The sequence below is a fragment of the Pinus tabuliformis genome, chromosome 3_2 (assembly GCF_031772625.1).
Source record: "Pinus tabuliformis cultivar Carrire ecotype Pingquan chromosome 3_2, CPIR1, whole genome shotgun sequence".
NCBI lineage: Eukaryota > Viridiplantae > Streptophyta > Pinopsida > Pinales > Pinaceae > Pinus > Pinus tabuliformis.
The window spans coordinates 818,473,609-818,495,330 of NC_142302.1; positions in this window are offsets into that span (position 1 = coordinate 818,473,609).

Sequence of the window (21,722 nt, forward strand, 5' to 3'; positions counted from 1 at the left end):
TCAATACATCCAGGGGATAGAACAGTAGACAAGTTATTTAACCAAATTGCAAATTAGACCTGCTTGTCTTTTAAAAGACAGAGGAAACTAGAATTAACCATGAACAATAATAAACTTAATAAGTTCTAACTACTGAAACCAAAGAAGCTGAGATACTGTCATCAATAGTAGAGTAAGAAGGCAGTTGTAGCAAAAGACAGAACATAAATAAAACTACATCAATTAATATGAAGAGCGAAACCCTATCGGAAGGGCGCTCATCAAAAATCTAGTGCCTAGGGTTTATATTAGAAATAATAATCGACAGAAGATTAACCACTAAATTTCATAATACTGTTGAACCCAAAAAGTCTGTCGTAAACATGCATAAGTAATTACAAGAAGGAACATAGTGACTTATATATTAACTTGAGAGAAACTAGAAAGTACATAGAATACTGCATTCATAGAAACAAAGGCATAAATAACAGTTCTGTGAAGTAAGACAGTCCAAAAAACATCGAAACCTTTACATTCAAAAGACTGGGTACTCTTAATAGAGTAACCCTCTCCAGAAACAAAAGGGACTACATAATTTATCAAATTATACAAATTAACATCTCGATCGAGGCATGAGAAATGAACCAGTCCATCACCCCCTTCACTAAAAGAGTATTGCGCTAACAAGACAGCAACCCTAATGGCTAGAGAATTCAAAAAGGAACTCCAAGTTCTCATTAAGCTAAGGCTATCCACTTTACCTAGTATCCAGAGAGAGATGAGGCCTCGCATAGCCTATGACCTAAAAAGGGACATCGAATCAATCCAACCATTATGAAGCGAAGGAGTATTAAAACCATTTTCAGCTCCTGAAACAAGAAAAAAATGCAATTTTATAGGAAAACACCAAGAATATAGAAACCAATTGAAACAATGGTGCTGGAAGGGAGATACCTATAGCAGATTGATGAACTCCGACCGACCTCATTTAACAATTGAGTGCAACAAAGGCTCCAGTAACCCTATAGCAGAGTGGAAGAGTCAAGCAGGCATAGCATACTAATGAAACACATGGAGTCACCAAAATTGATAGAAGAACTGTAGCCTCCAAACTTGGGCGATATTTCGCAGCTAAGGAAACAAATAGATGGAGATGGGGAAATATCAAATTCTGCGGTGGTGAAGGTACCCAAGGAGGTAGGGTTCCAAAGCCTACCATTTGATGAAGTCGAGTGACAAAGGGTCATCGATGAGGAGCTATTTTCAAGGCGGTGACCCACATCTGTAACGCACTAGGAACTCTCTAGAAGCCCAGACCCACCAATGCTAAGGTGTGGTACATATCGAGTGTTATACATAAGAGAAAGGGTTCGATGGAACTTGGAAGCAATTGAATTACATTTGTAACAATAGACTTAGGATTTTTTTTACAAACATCATTACTACGTACTTAAAGATTTAATCAATTATGATGAACCTTATCATAAATCATAACTATAATAATATAATCAGTGGTGAGTGAACTTTTCCTGTAAAGTTTGATTATTTCCTTTTAATTGTTTTATTTTTTTTGGTATATGGTAAAGTATTTTGCGGAGGTATATGACAAGTGGTATAAGAGCATGCTCAGGTTGCAAAGATGAGGCCTCTTGGGAATGAATGAATAACATCAATTGTGATGTGCATAGAGAAAGAGAAGTAGCTAACATGAGGAGAATGGACTTACACTAATGAGACTGGTGACTGGAGCAGGAACAACACCCTTTCCAAAAACCAATCCTGAGGTATGGATACAGTTGGGGGAGGAGTCATGTAATACCAACGTTTCCATTTTGGAGACCGTGCAAGAATGGAATAATGAGATGCCTTGCTTGCGGGCAAATAACGAAAGGATGGTCCGAGAACAAGAGAAGATTACGAAAAGTTTGTCTGACAAACAAAATCAATGATAATCCATCCCAGTATTGAACATGGAAATGGGACGGGTGATGAAGAATTTAGAAGTGATCATCTGGAAATAGAAGGTGACAAAGACAATCAAGAAGAAGAATCAGACAATGTATCGGATCATAAAAAGAACAAACGACATAAAATCAAGCTACAAGGAGAATTTTGAAAGATAAAACCTCCCATGTTCGATGGTGAATAGGAGGAGGTTGCTAAAGCCTGGCTTATTAACATGAATAAGTACTTTCAATTGTATGAATATGACCACAATTTAAAAGATCGCTTAGCCACCTATCAATTTCAAGAAAAAGCCACCATGTGGTGGGAGGAGGTTGTTAGCATCTAAATCTGCCTTAGGCTGAAGGAAGGAAAAATTCAGGGTAACCACAAACCACGCTTAGTCTGGTAGCTAGCCCTACTAGAACAGGAGAGGGCTCTCTCTGAGTCACGCTCAGTGAATAGATAAGCAAAAACGGTCTGAGATGACTTACAGTGAAATATTGATCTTAGGCTAGTAAGTGAATATGGATACAAGAAACAATTTTTATGAATGACTGAGCTTCTGGGATGGTATGGGACCAACGGTCAGCAAAGAATAGAGAATTTAATACAAAGGCACAGATTACTTCGTGAGGCAAGGCAGGCAGAAAATGTAGCAATTTAGTTCGAAATAACGTGGAATGGAGAAATTTCTTAGGAGAGTGAAAAGGGCATAAGAACATGAATCCTTTTCAATAGAAGAAGAACACTGAACATGAAATTTTCCCATAGGCAGAGCAATAAAATTGAATTCTACCTTATCTAACTCAGAAAATTTCACTGGAAATGAACATGAATTGAATTATGAAACATAATGAAATACATATGAAAACATAAGAGACACATTTTCTACACTCATAACCACATGAATCTCATGAAACAGAGCCACTGCCTTTCATTAATTCTCTATCAAAAATATACAGTGAAGAAGCAAAATTTCTTTCCCACAGTCTCGCAGAAGTTACAAGCCAACCAACCCTTTGCAAATGGTTTGCATACAATATATAGAATGTGCTATGAAGAGATAGAACGCCCAAGGGTTGGGGAGTTACTCGAATCATTACAAAATGGAGGTGAAGAGCCAACCATCAGCTACAGGTGCAGTGTTACAAACATGACAAATGGCTTGGGTGACCGTTTACCTTCCTTCGCCACTTGGATAGAAGCCAATCTAGAGAGAAAATACTTTAAATTCCACCTTAGGTGCCAAAAAACCAAAATGTAGATGAGCGGGCCCACTTGGAGAAGTCGCGAATCGAAATTTCGCGAAACAGAGGTAAAATTGGGCTTTTTTCCTATATGCGTCGCGCGAATTTCTGTGTGCGCCATGCCACTTTGAAGCCTATTTTGGGGCACTTGAAAGAGTCCAAAATGTGCCCAAGTGTGCTTGTTGGAAAGCCTATCCTATATACTTTCTAACCCAAGTGGAAATTTTGATTTTGGTGCTCATTTTCCCCTCCAAATCTTCATTCTCCCAAGACTGCTTCTTGTGTGTCAAAATAGGGGCAGAGAGGTCATTTTTTGGGTGTTTTGGCCTCCTGGAGACTCATATCTTGCCCAAATTTCTTGTCCAAGCACCAGTAGTCGTGATTTTCCATGATGAATCCAAAAATGCAAACCATTCTTCATTTGGAGCTCCCAATTTTTAGCGTCGCGCCACTGGGAGAAAAACCTGTGTTTTGCCCAAATATTTGTCATGTGACCAAAATTTCCCTAAATTCCTTGAAATATGGGCTGGAGGTTCTCTATGGGGTGTTATGCTATGCCAAAGAAGCCTCAGCCAAGATTTGAAGCCGATCTTGCTCTTTGCCTCTTTTGCCTCTCTTGTTGCTTTGCTCAATTGTGCCTTCAAACTCTTTATTCGGGCCTTTGCACTCATGTTTCATGCCCTGTAATAGAAAGCCATGTGTCTCAATAAGGCAAGGTCCTTATCGGCCTTGTCCAGCAACCTCTCCAAGTGCATGTTGACTCTCTCGAGTTTGGCCTCCCGATCTTCATTGATCTCTTGCTCCAATGATGTGAGCTCAACTCTTCTCCTTTGTGCGGCTTGGCGATGCTCACGAATGCTTTGTAGCTCCCTAATCGCCTGTTGATCCTCTAGCTGTTTGTTCCTCTACTCTAGGTACTTCATGTTCCACTTAGCCCTCTACAAGTCAAGGGACAAGGCCTAAATCTCTGACTGCTGCTCCTGGATGATCTCTCTAAGTTCTGCATTTTTCGGTTTTGTATCTGTCTCATCATCATGAAGGAGAACGAATTCGGTCTCTTGTTCACCTGATGGCTCTCCTGAAGGCCCCTCACCATGCATTGGCTCCTTACCTCTGTCCTGTTCCTGTGTCATTGATGTCGGAGGCGAGGCCTCTTCCACCCCAGGTGGAGATAACACTCGCTTTGCCACTGCAAACAAATGTCTACTGCCTCTCTAATAGGTGATGAATACTGGCATAGTATCGGCCTCATGGCACTCATACTGATGTGAAGGACCACCTATCTCATGCTCTGCCTTTGATACTACCTGTGGAGTGCTGAAGATGTCCCGGGAGATGAAGTCCTCCCAAGCAATGCCCTGCAATCCCAACTGATGATCCACCAAAATCCGGATAAGAGCAAAGTGATAAACACTGTTGAGCTGCTGCTGAGGGTTCTTATGCTGCATGAAATTGTTCATTCTCTCTATGTTCCTGCAAATGAAAAATGGGAGGTTCATCATCCGCACCGTGGTAAAGTGCATGAGAAACCTAAGGTGATAGGCATATAGGCGAGAGAACCTCCCCTCGCAACTGAAGTACTTCATGATCAATTTCATGAGCGCAGCATACTCATCTTTCAAATATCTGAATGGGAAGACTCTTGTGAGATGCCTCAAACAACTGGCCTTAATGTAAGGCTCATAATGATGCCTATCCACCTTCTTCTTCTTATGCCACTGTTCTCCAACATTTGGTATGCCTGTTGCCACTGAGATAGTTTCGGGTGTCAATGTGAAGGTGACCTCGGCCAAGATAGACTGACCTCCATGTAGGTGAAGCACAAACAGACGGGCCAACTCATGATGAACTCTGACATTTGCCACCCTTTGACAAAATTCAAAACATGCTAGGTGCTGGAAACATGACATAGCAAGAGGGCATGCCTGCAACTCAGTGAGGGTGTTTGGCTCATCCCTAACATGTTTGCCACTCCTATGATGTCTCTGGGGAGCCTGTTCTCCTGAAGCTGTATCACTGTGGGTCTCCACCTCATACTCTGATGAACCCTCAGATGCCATGACTGTTGTTTATAAACTGTATTTAGGCTGCCCCTTTGATGATGGTGAAGCTAGGTGTTGTTTGTGATATCTGCCACCAAGGGGAACAATGAAACAAAGGGAGTATTAGGAGGGGAATAATGTAATGGAAATAGGGGTTATAGGGAGAATTTTGTTTAGGGATATGTAGGGGTTTTGGGTATTTTGATAGGTTAGGGTTTGGGGTTTTAATAAGGTAGGGTTTTTGGGTTTGTATTGACCAATAGGAGGAGGGGAAAGGGAATAGGGTGTGGCAGTGTTTTAGGGTAGTGATAATAGGAAAAATGGCATAGGGGAATAAGGAAAAATGGTAAGGAAGGGAAACTGGGACCTTGGCATCAACAACACAATTACACAACCCTAGCAAAATGGCCCTTTGTGTTTTCTTGTGGTTACTTTATGAGTTTTGTTGCATTTCAATCATAGGCATAAAACCACCATATCATTTATAAAATTTGAGGAGCAAGTGATGTTATAGAGCCTACCTTGCAATTTATGTGCTTCACAAAAAAATTTGAGGGAGTTTGGCAAATTCTGGGCGCTTTGTCTCTGTGCGCCACGCGCAAAACCCAGTGCACCGCACCCTGGGTGTGCGCCGCGCCAGTTAGAAAATTGCACTGCGGGCGGGCTCTGTGTGCGCCGCGCCCCTGTTTATATGCACCGCGCCCTGAAATCACCTCCAATCTTGCTCCAAACCACGCACGATGCACACTCAAACCTTTGCAATGTTTCCTTAAGCACTTGATTTGCAAAATGACTTTGATTTTGGTGGGAACTTGTATATAAAGTCTTAGAAGTCATGGGTTAAATTTTGCTTTTTCAAAAACCCATTTTTCTAATGTTATGTTTTGACACTTTTTCACTGACTTAAAAAAACACTGATTTTCACTTTTCCTCTGAAATTTTAGCTCAAATGATGAAATTTTTGGCACTTTTTGCAGGGATTGCATGACAGGACATTTGACCACGGAAACCATGCCTGCACTTGACAAAATCAACTGAAGACTTTTTGAAAATTTTATCACCAATGACATTGTTTGACTTTTCTTCAAAACAGAGTTTTGAAGAACAGTCGAAGTTTATCAATATGACAATGAAACTCTCTGAATCATTACTTTGTAAGGGCCTCACTCTGGCCTGCATGGCTTTACTAGACATATTTAAAGACCAAATTGATTAATCCCTAGACCTAATGACCAGAAATGACTTTTGTTCGTTAAAGGACCAGACCTTGACTGTTATGGACTTTTGTGATCATTGACCAAAGACCTAAGCCAGCAGGAGCGAGATATGAGGGGAAATGACTAGCATGACCTTTTCCATCAGATTATGGCATGCCCCTAGCAGAATGCAGCTGAGTGAATGGAGTGGGACACCTAAAAATGAAATGCATAAAGAGTTTTGATCTCTGACGGAGGACTGACCAGACCGACTCTAACATTGGCTCCAATGGGGGATGGTAGCTCCTTAGAGGTGCCAAGAACTGCAAATCTTTGGGTGAGCAGACAGTGCCTTCATCCATTGGGATATGGAGTAAAAACACGGAAACTGACATTATGCAGATGGACTCTGACTGAAGACACAAACTGAAAAACCATAATAAAACCGGACATGACTAAATCCTAACTAACAAATTGGAAAGATGCTCATATTTGAGCTTATTCAGCAAACCTACCCTAATTACTCTTTCCACCACTCGGCCAAGTGAGATGGAACAAACAATGCAACCAGGTAAGCATTATGGTTGATATTTGATTTCTTCCCAAATGATTTCTGACGCGCGGGAAAAGGGAAGAATCGAAAGGCAACTCCCATGGAAACTTGGAATCAAGTTCAGTGCTGGCATACTTGCAAAGCATGAATTGGCTGGATGACTCGAAGAATACTGCAAAAGGATCTTTATAAGCATCGCCATTGATTTCCATTAACACATTACTACTCTGGTCCAAGTAATCTTCACAGCTGGATATTAAACTTTTCCTCACATCTGCACTGTCTTTCTCTAATGATTGCAGCAAGCAGTCAAAAGGATCTTGAATTTTGTGAAGAACTAAACTCTGTTATTGCTTCCAAACATAACCAAAGCCTCCCTTATCAATCTCCTCATATGAATGCAAACTTTGGTATGGGCTATGAAATGAACAACCTGTTAAACAAGACAATGAAGGTGACCCTTGAAACAGATGATTATCAACCTTCTCTTTTGTCGCATGGTTAGCTGATGAAGAAGAATTTTTACAGCAAACAAAATCTAACACATGAGCAAAAGGATCATCAAAAACTTGAGGAAACTGCTACGATGTATCTATTGAAACTGTATGACATCCTATTGGCTATTCATCTTTTTCTTTAGAGATATTACGAAGATTTTGCCTTATAAACTGAAATGATTTATAACACAAGGGTACATAATCATTAAATCATGTATTTCGGCTGCCTCACCTTCATATGTAATTTGACCTTGAATTGTGTGTGGTGGCTACAAATCTGGTTCCGTATCCAAAATAATTTCATCAATCATTTCAGGGGAATATTTCTTATTAACGACCTGCTCAAAAATTTCGCCATCTGTCTCATCCTCAACTTTAAAACTGAGAGATTGTTGATTTCCTACAAACTTTTCATTTGAAAATTTACTATGCAATTTACCCCGTAAAAACTGAAATGATTCAGAACAGAGAGGTAAGGAATCTTCTTGTATCATTTGATCATATATGCCAGCTTCTACATCTTCATGTGCCACCTGACTATTAATGGCATTTGGGGGCTGGAACTCTGAATATAAGAATTCTGGAACAGAGTTTTCATCGCCCTCAAGAGGATCCAAATCAAGATTTGTCGATAGCTGATGTCTGATTGCATGGAAATTATCTCTAATGAACTGACATGAATCAAAGCACAAAGGCAAAGATCATCCACTTACTTCAAAATCTGCTGCACTTTCCTCATCGTTTCCATAGCTGATATGCCTCGGTTGATCACTTTACTCGAGCTGTTGTAAGCGAACTTCCTCATCCCACAAACTAGCTGCTAATTTGTCTGTAAAATTAGCTTCTGTTTGGCGAGCATAATCATCATCATCATACTGATCAAACTGAGGCAAATCGTCAGTATAAAAAACATCATCAAGCATACATGTCATATCAACAGGTCTTTCTTCTCCAAGATGATCTACAAAACAATCCTTATGACTACTGAGATAAGAAACAAAATGTTTTGGATCAGCCACTTGTTCATGAACGTCATTTTCATCGTTTGCAGCCATTTTCCTCACCATCTCTTCTACTGCACTAACCAAAATGTCAAGCTTTTCCTTTGAAGGTGTAGTTTTCTCTGGATCCACATTTTTCATCTCTTCTTCTTTCAACCTTGCCCTTCTGATCAGCAAATGAGCCTCTACATTTACTACATTGTTTTGCATCTCTTCAAGTGTTGCAACACTCTTTTCTCTTAGCTGAAACTCCATTTCCAGATCAAAGGCACCCGGGTAGTGCAAGAGATCAGATCCAGGAGGGGGTCTTATATCAACTAACATTGAATAATAAAATTGATTAAATCTAGCTGAAAATTGTTGTACTGTCTCCCCTGGCAGTCTCTTCAGCTGATTATACTCTTATATGATAAGGAAAAGGTTCTGTCCGATCCTCCACCTGTCAAGAAAAACCTTGATGAACTGTTGTAAATCTGTGATGCTCGCGTCATGCAGGGCTTTGAACCAACTCTTGACTTTTCCTTGCAAAGAAAGAGCAAAAAGCCTTATACTGACATCTTCTTCATCAATCTCCAAAAGGTCTAGAAAAGTCTCAACATTCTGCACATGTTGCTTGACATTGACATTCTTACATTCGCCGTCGAATCTTGGCAAGTATAGATCATAGTTTTTGGGGAAGGCATGAAGAACAGAAGGTAAAACAAGAGGTTTATACCTATCTGGGATCATAACAGCTGTAGGAATATGTACAAGAGCTATAGGATCAGTTTTGTTTTCTTTAGGCTCATCACTTTGCAGAGAATCATCATAAGATGTAGGAAAAGTAAGGAGGCCATGATCAAAGGGAAACTTAGTATTTATGCTTTTTGAATGGGTCGATTGAAAATTTTGATCACCTTTATCATACAACAAGTTCTGAAAAACTTTCAGGACAGCTTCAAGAACAACAAAGAAGTAATTCACAAGAAAGCAGAGTAGGTCCTGAATATCATTCCACTTTGGATACCCGAACTTTGTGTAAGATCCTTCCATTTTCGCAGAGAAATAGTTAGTCCTCCAGTGGAGTCACCATGAAGCACCGACTGCTGGATTCTTCAGTGAATGGAGTCACCAGGTGAATGATTTTAGTCGTCTTCTATATGATCGTTGTCCACCATCAACCATCAGATCTGAACTTGAGATATGTACTGGGGCAAAACAATCTTCAAGCAAACCATTTTCTCCCCAGTGGAGTCGCCACTATGTTAGCACCTAAATCTGCCTTAGGCTGAAGGAAGGAAAAATTTAGGGTAACCACAAACCACACTCAGTCTGGTAGCTAGCCCTACCAGAACAGGAGAGGGCTCTCTCCGAGTCATGCTCAGTGAATAGATAAGCAAAAATGGTTTGAGATTACTTACAATGAAATATGATCTTAGGCTAGTAAGTGAATATGGATACAAGAAACACTTTTTATGAATGACTGAGCTTCTGGGATGGTATGGGACCAACGGTCAGCAAAGAACAGAGAATTTAATACAAAGGCACATATTACTTCGTGAGGCAAGGTAGGCAAAAATGTAGCAATTTAGTTCGAAATAATGCGGAATGGAGAGATTGCTTAGGAGAGTGAAAAGGGCATAAGAACATGAATCCTTTTCAATAGAAGAAGAACACTGAACATGAAATTTTCCCACAAGCAGAGCAATAAAATTGAATTCTACCTTATCTAACTCAGAAAATTTCACTGGAAATGAACATGAATTGAATTATGAAACATAACGAAATACATATGAAAACATAAGAGACACATTTGCTACACTCACAACCACATGAATCTCATGAAACAGAGCCGTTGCCTTTCATTAATTCTCTGTCAAAAATATACAGTGAAGAAGCAGAGTTTCTTTCCCACAGTCTCCCAGAAGTTACAAGCCAACCAACCCTTTGCAAATGGTTTGCATACAATTTATATAATGTGCTATGAAGTGATAGAATGTCCAAGGGTTGGGGAGTTACTCGAATCATTACAAAATGGAGGTGAAGAGCCAACCATCAGCTACATGTGCAGCGTTACAAACATGACAAATGGCTTGGGTGACCATTTGCCTTCCTTCGCCACTTGGATAAAAGCCAATATAGAGATAAAATACTTTAAATGCTACCTTAGGTGCCAAAAAACTGAAATGTAGATGAGCGGGCCCACTTGGAGAAGTTGCAAATCGAAATTTCGTGAAACAGAGGTAAAATTGGGCTTTTTACCTATATGCGCTGTGCCATTTTCTGTGTGCGCCATGCCACTTTGAAGCCTGTTTTGGGGCACTTGCAGGAATCCAAAATGTTCTTAAGTCTTCTTGTTGGAAAGCTTGTCCTGTCTACTTTCTAACCCAAGTTGAATTTTTCAATTTGGTGCTCATTTACACCTCCAAATCTTCATTCTCCCAAGACTGCTTCCTATGTGTCAAAATAGGGGCAGAGAGGTCATTTTTTGGGTGTTTTTGGCCTCCTGGAGACTCAGATCTTGCCCAAATTTCTTGTCCAAGCACTAGTAGTCGTGATTTTCCATGCTGAATCCAAAAATGCAAACCATTCTTCATTTGGAGCTCCCAATTTTTAGCGCCACGCCACAGGGAGAAAAAACCTGTGTTTTGCCCAAAAATTTGTCATGTGACCAAAATTTCCCCAAATTCCTTGAAATTTGGGTTGGAGGTTCTCTATGGGGTGCTATGCTATGCCAAAGAAGCCTCAGCCAAGATTCGAAGCCGATCTTGCTCTTTTGCCTCTTTTGCCTCTCTTGTTGCTTTGCTCAATTTCGCCTTCAAACTCTTTATTCGGGCCTTTGCACTCATGTTTCGTGCCCTGTAATGGAAAGCCATGTGTCTCAGTAAGGCAAGGTCCTTATCGGCCTTGTCCAGTAGCCTCTCCAAGTGCATGTTGACTCTCTCGAGATTGGCCTCCCGATCCTCATTGATCTCTTGCTCCAATGATGTGAGCTCAACTCTTCTCCTTTGTGCAGCTTGGCGATGCTCACGAGTGTTTTGTAGCTCCCTGATCGCCTGCTAATCCTCTAGCTATTTGTTCCTCTGCTCCAGGTACTTCATGTTCCACTTAGCCCTCTCCAAGTCAAGGGACAAGGCATCAATCTCTGACTGCTGCTCCTAGATGATCTCTCTAAGTTCTGCATTTGTCAGTTCTGTATCTGTCTCATCATCATGAAGGAGAACGAATTTAGTCTCTCGTTCACCTGATGGCTATCTTGAAGGCCCCTCACCATGCATTGGCTCCTTACCTCTATCCTGTTCCTGTGTCGTCGATGTCGGAGGTGATGCCCCTTCCACCTTGAGTGGAGATAACACTCGCTTTACCGCTGCAAACTAATGTATACTGCCTCTCTGATAGGTGATGAATACTGGCATAGTAGTGGCCTCATGGCGCTCATACTGATGTGAAGGACCACCTATCTCATGCTCTGCCTCTGATACTACCTGTGGAGTGCTGAAGAAGTCCCAGGAGATGAAGTCCTCCCAAGCAATGCCCTGCAATCCCAACTGATGATCCACCAAAATCCGGATAAGAGCAAAGCGATAAACACTGTTGAGCTGCTACTGAGGGGTCTTATGCTGCATGAAATTGTTCATCCTCTCTATGTTCCTGCAAATGAAAAATGGGAGGTTCATCATCCACACCCTGGTAAAGTGCATGAGCAACCTGATGTGATAGGCATATAGGCGAGAGAACCTCCCCTCACAACTGAAGTACTTCATGATCAATTTCCTAAGCGGAGCATACTCATCTTTCAAATATCTGAATGGGAAGACTCTTGTGAGATGCCTCAAACAACTGGCCTTAATGTAAGGCGCATAATGATTCCTATCCACCTTATTCTTCTTATTCCATTGTTCTCCAACATTTTGTATGCATGTTGCCACTGAGATAGTTATGGGTGTCAATGTGAAGGTGACCCCGGCCAAGATAGACTGACCTCCATGTAGGTGAAGCACAAACAGACGGGCCAACTCATGATGAACTCTGACATTTGCCACCCTTTGACAAAATTCAAAACATGCTAGGTGCTGGAAACATGACGTAGCAAGAGGGCATGCCTGCAACTCAGTGAGGGTGTTTGGCTCATCCCTAACATGTTTACCACTCCAATGATGTCTCTGGGGAGTATGTTCTCCTGAATTTGAATCATTGTTGTTCTCCACCTCATACTCCGATGAACCCTCAGATGCCATGACTGTTGTTTATAAACTGTATTTAGGCTGCCCCTTTGATGATGGTGAAGCTGGGTGTTGTTTGTGATATCTGCCACCAAGGGGAACAATGAAACAAAGGGAGTATTAGGAGGGGAGTAATGTAATGGGAATAGGGGTTATAGGGAGAATTTTTTTTAGGGATATGTAGGGGTTTTGGGTATTTTGAAAGGTTAAGGTTTGGGGTTTTAATAAGGTAGGGTTTTGGGGTTTGTATTGACCAATAGGAGGACGGGAAAGGGAATAGGGTGTGGTTGTGTTTTAGGGTAGTGATAATAGGAAAAATGGCATAGGGGAATAAGGAAAAATGGTAAGGAAGGGAAAATGGGACCTTGGCATCAACAACAAAATTACACAACCCTAGAAAAATGGCCCTTTGTGTTTTCTTGTGGTTGGTTTATGAGTTTTGTTGCATTTTAATCATAGGCATAAGACCACCATATCATTTATAAAATTTGAGGAGCAAGTGATGTTATAGAACCTACCTTGCAATTTATGTGCTTCACAAAAAAATTTGAGGGAGTTTGGCAAATTCTGGGCGCTTTGTCTCTGTGCGCCACGCGCAAAACCCAGTGCACCGCGCCCTGGGTGTGCGCCGCGCCCTGGGTGTGCGCCGCGCCCTGGGTGTGCACCGCGCCAGTTAGAAAATTGCATTGCGGGCGGGTTCTGTGTGCACCGCGCCCTGTGTGTGCGCCACACCCCTATTTATATGCATCGCGCCCTGAAATTGCCTCCAATCTTGCTCCAAACCACGCACTATGCACACTCAAACCTTTGCAATGTTTCCTTAAGCACTTGATTTGAAAAATGACTTTTATTTTGGTGGGAACTTGTATATAAAGTCTTAGAAGTCATGGGTTAAATTTTTCTTTTTCAAAAACCCATTTTTCTAATGTTATGTTTTGACACTTTTTCACTGACTTAAAACAACCCTGATTTTCACTTTTCCTCTGAAATTTTAGCTCAAATGATGAAATTTTCAGCACTTTTTACAGGGATTGCATGACAGGACATTTGGCCATGGAAACCATGCCTACACCTGACGAAATCAACTGACAACTTTTTGAAAATTTTATCACCAATGACACTGTTTGACTTTTCTTCAAAACAGAGTTTTGAAGAACAGTCGAAGTTTATCAATATGACGATGAAAATCTCTGAATCATTACTTTGTAAGGGCCTCACTCTGGCCTGCATGGCTTTACTGGACATATTTAAATACCAAACTGATTAATCCCTAGACCTGATGACCAAAAATGACTTTTGTGCGTTAAAGGACCAGACCTTGACTGTTATGGGCTTTTGTGATCATTGACCAAAGACCTAAGCCAACAGGAGCCAGATATGAGGGGAAATTACTAGCATGACCTTTTCTGTCAGATTATGGCATGCCCCTAGTGGAATGCAGCTGAGTGAATGGAGCGGGACACCTAAAAATGAAATGAATAAAGAGTTTTGATCTCTGACGGAGGACTGACCAGACCGACTCTAACAGAGGTAAAAACAATACTTGAAGTAAATGAACATAATGTAACTTAGGAAAAAATTCAAAGGTACTTTAAGGAAAACTATTCAACGAAAATATTTTATGATGAGAAGGAAAAAGAGTTTCATGATCTCCAACTAGGACAATTGTCTGTGGATGAATTCATAATGAAATTCACATCCTTGCTGTGATATGTTCCTTACATATGGGAAGAAAAAGCAAAGGTATAATGATTTATCAACATTCTGTCATTATTTATGAAGGAACATCTAGAGCTTGAAAATATGAAGACCATGTATGAAGTTATAAGAAAAACTCATTTATGATATCAACAAACTAGGCAAAAGGGGGATGGAGGAAAGAGATGGACTAATAAAAAAGGAGTTAATTTCCCACTCGACAATAAAGAAAATAATACCATTATTAACAAAGGACCCTATAAAGGGAAACAAACTAAAAATGTGCACAGAAATCAGTGAAGGTTCAAATTCCCAAATGAATCCAAGACAATTGAGCAATCAAATAAGCATGATGTGGAAATAGATGCCAGACCCCCAGTGCAATGTTGGAGATGTGGAGGACCACACTATGTTAAAAAAAAATTGTAGCGTAGAGGAAATGATCAAGTTGCACAGATTCAAGAAGCATCAACAATAGGAGATGTGGCAAGAAGTATTCTGAAGATCAATGTTGCTCTTGAGGATCATCAGGCTGAGTACCAACCTACGATGATAGAATTTGAAGGTAAGATCTTCGACTGAACCATATCTATTTTGATTGATCTAGGAGCTACTTTGAGTTATGTAAGTCCCAAAGTGGTTGAACAATGTTGCTTACAAGTTGTTAAATTTAAGAACCCATGGTTAGTTTAACTTGCCACAGGAGCAAAGAGAAGGGTATTGGCTTAAGTCAATAGTTTCCCCTTGAAGCTAGTAGGTTAGTCCATTGTGTTAGACTTGAATATCTTACCTTTAGGATCATATGATGTCCTAATAAGTATGGACTAGCTGGAGAAACGTTGGTCCCTCATTAATTGTAAAGATAAAACTATTAATTATGTCGATGAAGAAGGAATAAGACAGGAAATTCAGGGTATACAAAGACCACTAAAAATAAGACCAGTAACAACTTCCCAATTAGAAAAATGCATACGAAAGGGATGTCAAATTTATGCAATACAGGTAGGGTATTCAAACTCAAAGGAAAAATCTGTTACCTTAGAAAGTATACCCATGGTACAAAATTTTCTGGACGTATTTCCTGAGGAGATTCTGGGATTGCCTCCAAAGAGAGATACATATTTTACCATCAAGATGATTCCCAGAGCTACCCCAGTATCTCGAGCTCCGTATCGCATGAGTGTACCAAAACTGACAGAACTAAAGATGCAACTACAAGAATTACTTGATAAGAAGTATATTCGCCCAAGTGTATCACCTTGGGGAGCTCCTGTACTCTTTGTTAAGAAGAAAGATGGAACTTTACATTTATGCATAGATTATAGGCAGTTAAATAAATTGACAGTCAAGAATAAATACCCCTTACCCCGTATTGATGAATTATTTTACCAGGTGAAGGGAGCTACTGTATTTTCAAAGATTGATCTTCGTTCAGGGTACCATCAAATTAGAATAAAGGAAGAGGATGTAGCCAAAACAACCTTTAGAACTCACTATGGGCATTACGAGTTCATTGTATTGTCATTCGGATTGACTAATGCACCCGCGACTTTTATGTGTTTGATGAACAATGTTTTTCATCAATATTTGGATAAATTTGTGTTGATTTTCATTGATGATATACTAATATACTCCCAAAATGTAGAAGAACATAAGGAGCACTTATGAATTATCCTACAAACCTTAAGGGAGCATCAGTTGTATGTTAAATACAAAAAATGCTCTTTCTTTAAAGAAAATATTTAATATTTAAGACATATCATTACCAAGGATGGAATTGTTGTGGACCCGGAGAAAATAAAAACCATAATGGAATGGCCAATACCAAAGAACATAACTGATATAAGATCATTCATCGGTTTGGCCGGATATTACAGGAGGCTTGTTGAAGGATTTTTCAAGGTGGAAAATCCCATTACCTCCTTGAAAAAGAAAGGGAAAAGTTTTACATGGACTATATATTGTCAAAAACTTTTGACCGATTAAAGCACTTTCTTACCACCGCACCTATTTTAAGCATTACAGACCCAAATAAAGAGTATGTCGCTTATACAGATTCCTGCAAGGAAGGTGTAGGGGCGTGCTAATGCAAGAAGGCAGAGTTATTGCTTATGAATCCCAGAAGCTTAAGGAGCATGAACATAAGTATTTTGTTTACGACATGGAGCTGGCAACAATGATCCACACACTAAAAATGTGCGACAATATTTATTGGGTAAGAAATTCTTGTTGGTGACAGATCATCATAGTTTAAATAATTATTTCAGGCAACCTACCCTAAATGATAGACAAGCCCATTGGATTGATTTCCTGAGTGAATTTGATTTTGAAATTAAAAACTTGAAAGAAAAGGAAAACCAAGTCATAGATGCCTTGAATCGGAAAGTGAATTGTATTTATGAAGTCTCTTTTAGTGAAGTTCATACCACTTTTAAAGAGCAGATTAAAGAAGTATCAGAACGAGATCCTGAATACAAATTTTTATGGCATCAAGCTAAAAATTCAAACAACAGTGAACGTCAACTTGAATATGAGGTAAATCAAGAAAAAATGTTGATTTATCGTGGAAGAATGTATGTACCTAATCAAAAAGAAATTAAACAACTAATTCTAGATGAATACCATAAAAATCCTTATGCAACCCATCCTGGGTATAAGAAATTAATCATTGCACTCTGAAAGGAATATTTTTGGACCGGTATGAAGAAATAAGTAGCTGACTATCTATCCCGCTATTTGGAATGTCATCAAGTGAAAGTAGAGCACCAGCACCCAACTAGACTACTCCACCCATTACCTATTCTGGAATGGAAGTGGGAAACCCTTTCCATTGATTTTATTATAGGACTACCTAAGTCTAAAAGACAAAATGACTCAATAATGGTGGTAATCAAAAAGTTGAGAAAGTTTTCTCATTTCATGCCTGTACAGTCTACTTTAAGACCATATAAATTGCCAACATATTTATGAAATAATTTTTTAGACTGCACAGATTACGAAAGGCTATAATTTCAGATCGAGATGTAAAATTCCCATCTGCATTCTGGAAAGCCTTGTTTGAAGGTTTGGGAACATAGTTACATTTTAGCACAACCTACCATCCTCAGACTAACGGACAGATTAAACGAGTAAATCAGATAGTGGAATACATGCTGTGAATGTATGTAATACAACACCCATCTGAATGGGAGGATTACATACATTTAGTGGAGTTTCTTACAACAACCATTACCATACATCCTTGAAAATGAGTCCGTTTAAAGTACTATACGGTCGCAAGTGCAGAACACCCTTGAATTGGGGTGGTCTCAAAGACAAATTGATTCTGGGACCTGACATGTTAAAGGGAAATGGAATATACTGTTAAAAAAGTACACTCGAACCTAAAGACTGCTCAAGTCCTATAGAAGACTTAAGCTGACAAGAAAGGGAGTTTTTGAGAATTTCAAGTTGGAGACCATGTTTATGTATGGGTATGATCCAAGAAGAGTACCTTACAATGGGGTGGTTGTGCTAAATTAGCACCCCGATTTTGTGGACCCTTCCAAGTCCTAGCTCGAATTGGACCTGTGGCCTATCAACTTGCCTTGCCCAGCCACATACGTGTGCATAATGTTTTTCATGTATCAGTGTTAAAAAATATGTATATGACCCTAACCATATAATTAATTGGTAGGACATATAGGTAACTGGTACAATCATAAGAAATATTCATTTATTATAATCAGATTGAAGTAAGAACGTCAGAGGAAGGTTGACTATTTTTATTTTATTTTATGCATAGGTCGAACCGAAAGGTAAGTTCCTGGTCGAGCCTCTAGGCATACTCGATCGAAGAGAAGTAATGATACGGAGGTGAGTTATCACCCAAGTTAAAGTACAATAGCAACATTTTGGGCCATAAGAAGCCACTTGGGAGGATGAACAAGTTATAATGGAGGCCTATCCATGTCTATTTTGCAATGAATAAACATCGGGGAAATTTTTAATTTAAGGGGGGAAGATGTGATGTCCCAGGTAATTGTAAATATTTAATTACCACAGTCAAGCAAACTTGATACTATTAATTAATTAAGTAGGAAGTCTAAAGACAATACTTTTATATATATTTATTTATGTTTAAAGATTTTTATCAAGTTACGCAAGAAGCGAATGTCTTGAAATAATGTCAATTACACATTTCTCACATGTCAGGTAGTTAGGGCAAGCGATTACCTACCCTAACTACTACTTGGAGATTTATTCTCAAAGAAAATGACCGAGAGGGTAATGTGTACCTAAGGTTAAGAGAGGAAATATTAAGGAACAAGAATCCATGCTGAGAGGTCAGCTAGATTGTTCAGGCTACTGGGCTAAGTCTGGTTAGGACCAGATAGCCACAGAGCATAATAGTTGTTAGCTATGAGTTTCTGCACGTGAGAAGCAGCACAGGGAGAGACTTATCTTGATAATTGATGATCTCATGGTTGGGAGGCATTTGAAAAACTATGTTCAAGGTCTATACTATAGGATGGGAATAAGTCTCAATTATACAAAGATGATATTCAAACTTGCACAAAGTATCAGATAAGTATCTACTTCTGCCTGATGAATTATAGCACTAATTAAGAGAATGTCAATATAGGGTAATTAGGGGTTTATGAATTTATTCAAACCCTAAAGTCGAAAGTAGATTTAGTAGAGACTCTAGAGTGGAAAATAAACCGAATTCAATCACTGTGTATTTATTTGTTGTAGAACACAAACAGAGAAATTTAATTATGTTTAAATTATACCATCCTCGAGAGAGAAGATTTTAGTGTCTGGTATTTATAGTCCAGAAATAAACTAGAACTCAATACATCGAGAGGATAGACTAGTAGACAAGTTATTTAACTAAATTGAAAATGAGTAAATTAGACTTGCTTGTCTTTCAAAAGATAGAGAAAACTGGAATTAACCACGAATAGTAATAAACTGAATAAGTTCTAACTACTAAAACCAAAGCAACCAAGATACTATCATGAATAGTAGAATAAGAAGGCGGCTGTCAAAAAAGACAGAACAAAAATAAAACTACATCAATTAATAGGGAGAGTGAAACCCTGTCGAAAGGGTGCTCATCAAAAACCAGTGCCTAGGGTTTATATTAAAAACAATAATGGACGAAAGATTAACCATTAAATTTCATAATACTGCTGAACCCAGAAAGTCCGTCGTAAACATGCATAAGTAATTACGAGAAGGAACATAGTGACTTATATATTAGCTTGAGAAAAACTGGAAAGTACATACAATACTGCATTCATAGAAACGAGGGCATAAATAACATTTCTGCGAAGTAAGGCAACCCTAAAAACATAGAAACCTTTACATTCAAAAGACTGGGTTCTCTTAACATAGTAACTCTCTCTGGAAACAAAAGAGACTACACAATTTATCAAATTATATAGATTAACAACTTGGCCGAGGCATGAGAAATGAACCAGTCCATCACCCCCTTCACTAAAAGAGTATTGCGCTAACAAGCCAACAACCCTAACGGCCAAAGAATTCAAAAAGAAACTCCAAGTTCTCATTAAGCTAAGGCTATCCACTTTACCTGGTATCCAGAGAAAGCTGAGGCCTGGCATAGCCTCATGACCTGAAAAGGGACATCGACTCAAACCAACCATTCCGAAGCGAAGGAGTATTAAAACCCTTGTCAGCTCCTGAAACAAGAAAAAAATGCAATTTGTTAGGAAAACACCAAGAATATAGCAACCAATTGAAACAGTAGTGCTGGAAGGGAGATACCTGTAGCAGATTGATGAATTACAGCCGGCCTTGTTTGACAATTGAGGGCAGCAAAGGCTCAAGTAACCCTATAGAAGAGCGGAAGAGTCAATAAGGCATAGCATACTAATGAAACACACAAAGTTACCGAAATTGACAGAAGAACTGTATCATCCACACCTGGGTGATATTTCGCAGCTGAGGAAAATCACATATGGAGATGGGGAAAATGTCTAATTCCGCGGCGATGAAGGTACCCAAGGAGGTAGGGTTCCAAAGCCTACTGTTTGATGAGGTTGAGTGACAGAGAGCCGTCAATGAGGAGATCTTTGCATGGTGGTGACCCACAGTTGTAGCGAACCAGGAACCCTCTAGAAGCTCAGACCCACCGATGCTAAGTTGTGGTAAATATCAAGTGTTAGACATAGGAGCAAGGGTTCGATGGAACTTGGAAGCAAATGAATTACATCTGTAATAATAGACTTAAGATTTTTTTACAAACATCATTGCTACGTACTTAAAGATTTAATCAATTATGAAGAACCTTATCATAAATCATAACTATAATAATATAATCAATGGTGAGTGGACTTTTCCTGTAAAGTTTGATTATTGCCTTTTAATTTTTTGTTTTTTTTTTTTTTGTATATGGTAAAGTATTTTGTTGAGGTATATGGCAGAAATGGATTTCGTTTTTAAAAGATTTTTAAAATGTTAAAAGTCATCATATCCTTAAACTAGTACTCTACTCTACAAACATGAATAATATGGTTTAGATATTATTTTTATAAATAACTTTGTTTAAATATTATTTTTTTTAGCACATGTATAGTGTTTTTGGTTTTTAGTCAACAAGTTTTGATTTCTATCTAAAGAAAAAAAAAATTATAAATTTTTCATAATGTTTTTAACAATTTTTTATCAAAACAAAATTTTGAAAATAAAAGATAAATTTTTAACATTTTTATAAATGAAATCTCTTATTTTTATTTTTTGTTGTTGGTAAAATAATAATAAAAATAAATGATAGTTAATAGCATAGATGTATTATCATATGTCTGTAAATTGTAACTAACATAGATGTACTAACATTTTTGATAAATAACATTTAATACGGCAAGACCCCAACTAATTTACTTGCTTTTTTTACTATGAAAAAACTTGGTAAATGTTAGGCTGAGTTTTATATATAAGTTTTGGGGTTCATTTATTTTTTTTAGGAAATTTTGACAATTATGGAATTCATGGAAAGATGCTTCAAATGATAACTTTCTTTTCAGATACAATTATACACAGTTACTCTTTCTCTCTCAAAAGAAAAGAAATGGTATCTAGTAGGTTGCTAGAGGAGGGGAGAGAAAACAGTGAAATTGAAAAGAAAAGAAAAACCTGGAAGGTTGGGCAAGGCGCTGGCATGGGTATTCCTGAGCTAGACTGTGAGATAGTGGAGGCCTTGAACTAGGCCTGAGAGTCTGAAGGAATTTTTGGCTAAAATGTGGTCTTGATGCCAAAAGAACAGGAGTACGGAAACATTGCCTATTAATTAAGTCTACAAACAGAAAAGGCTCGGGGGAGAGTATTTGAAGTAATAGCGATACTCAAAGGT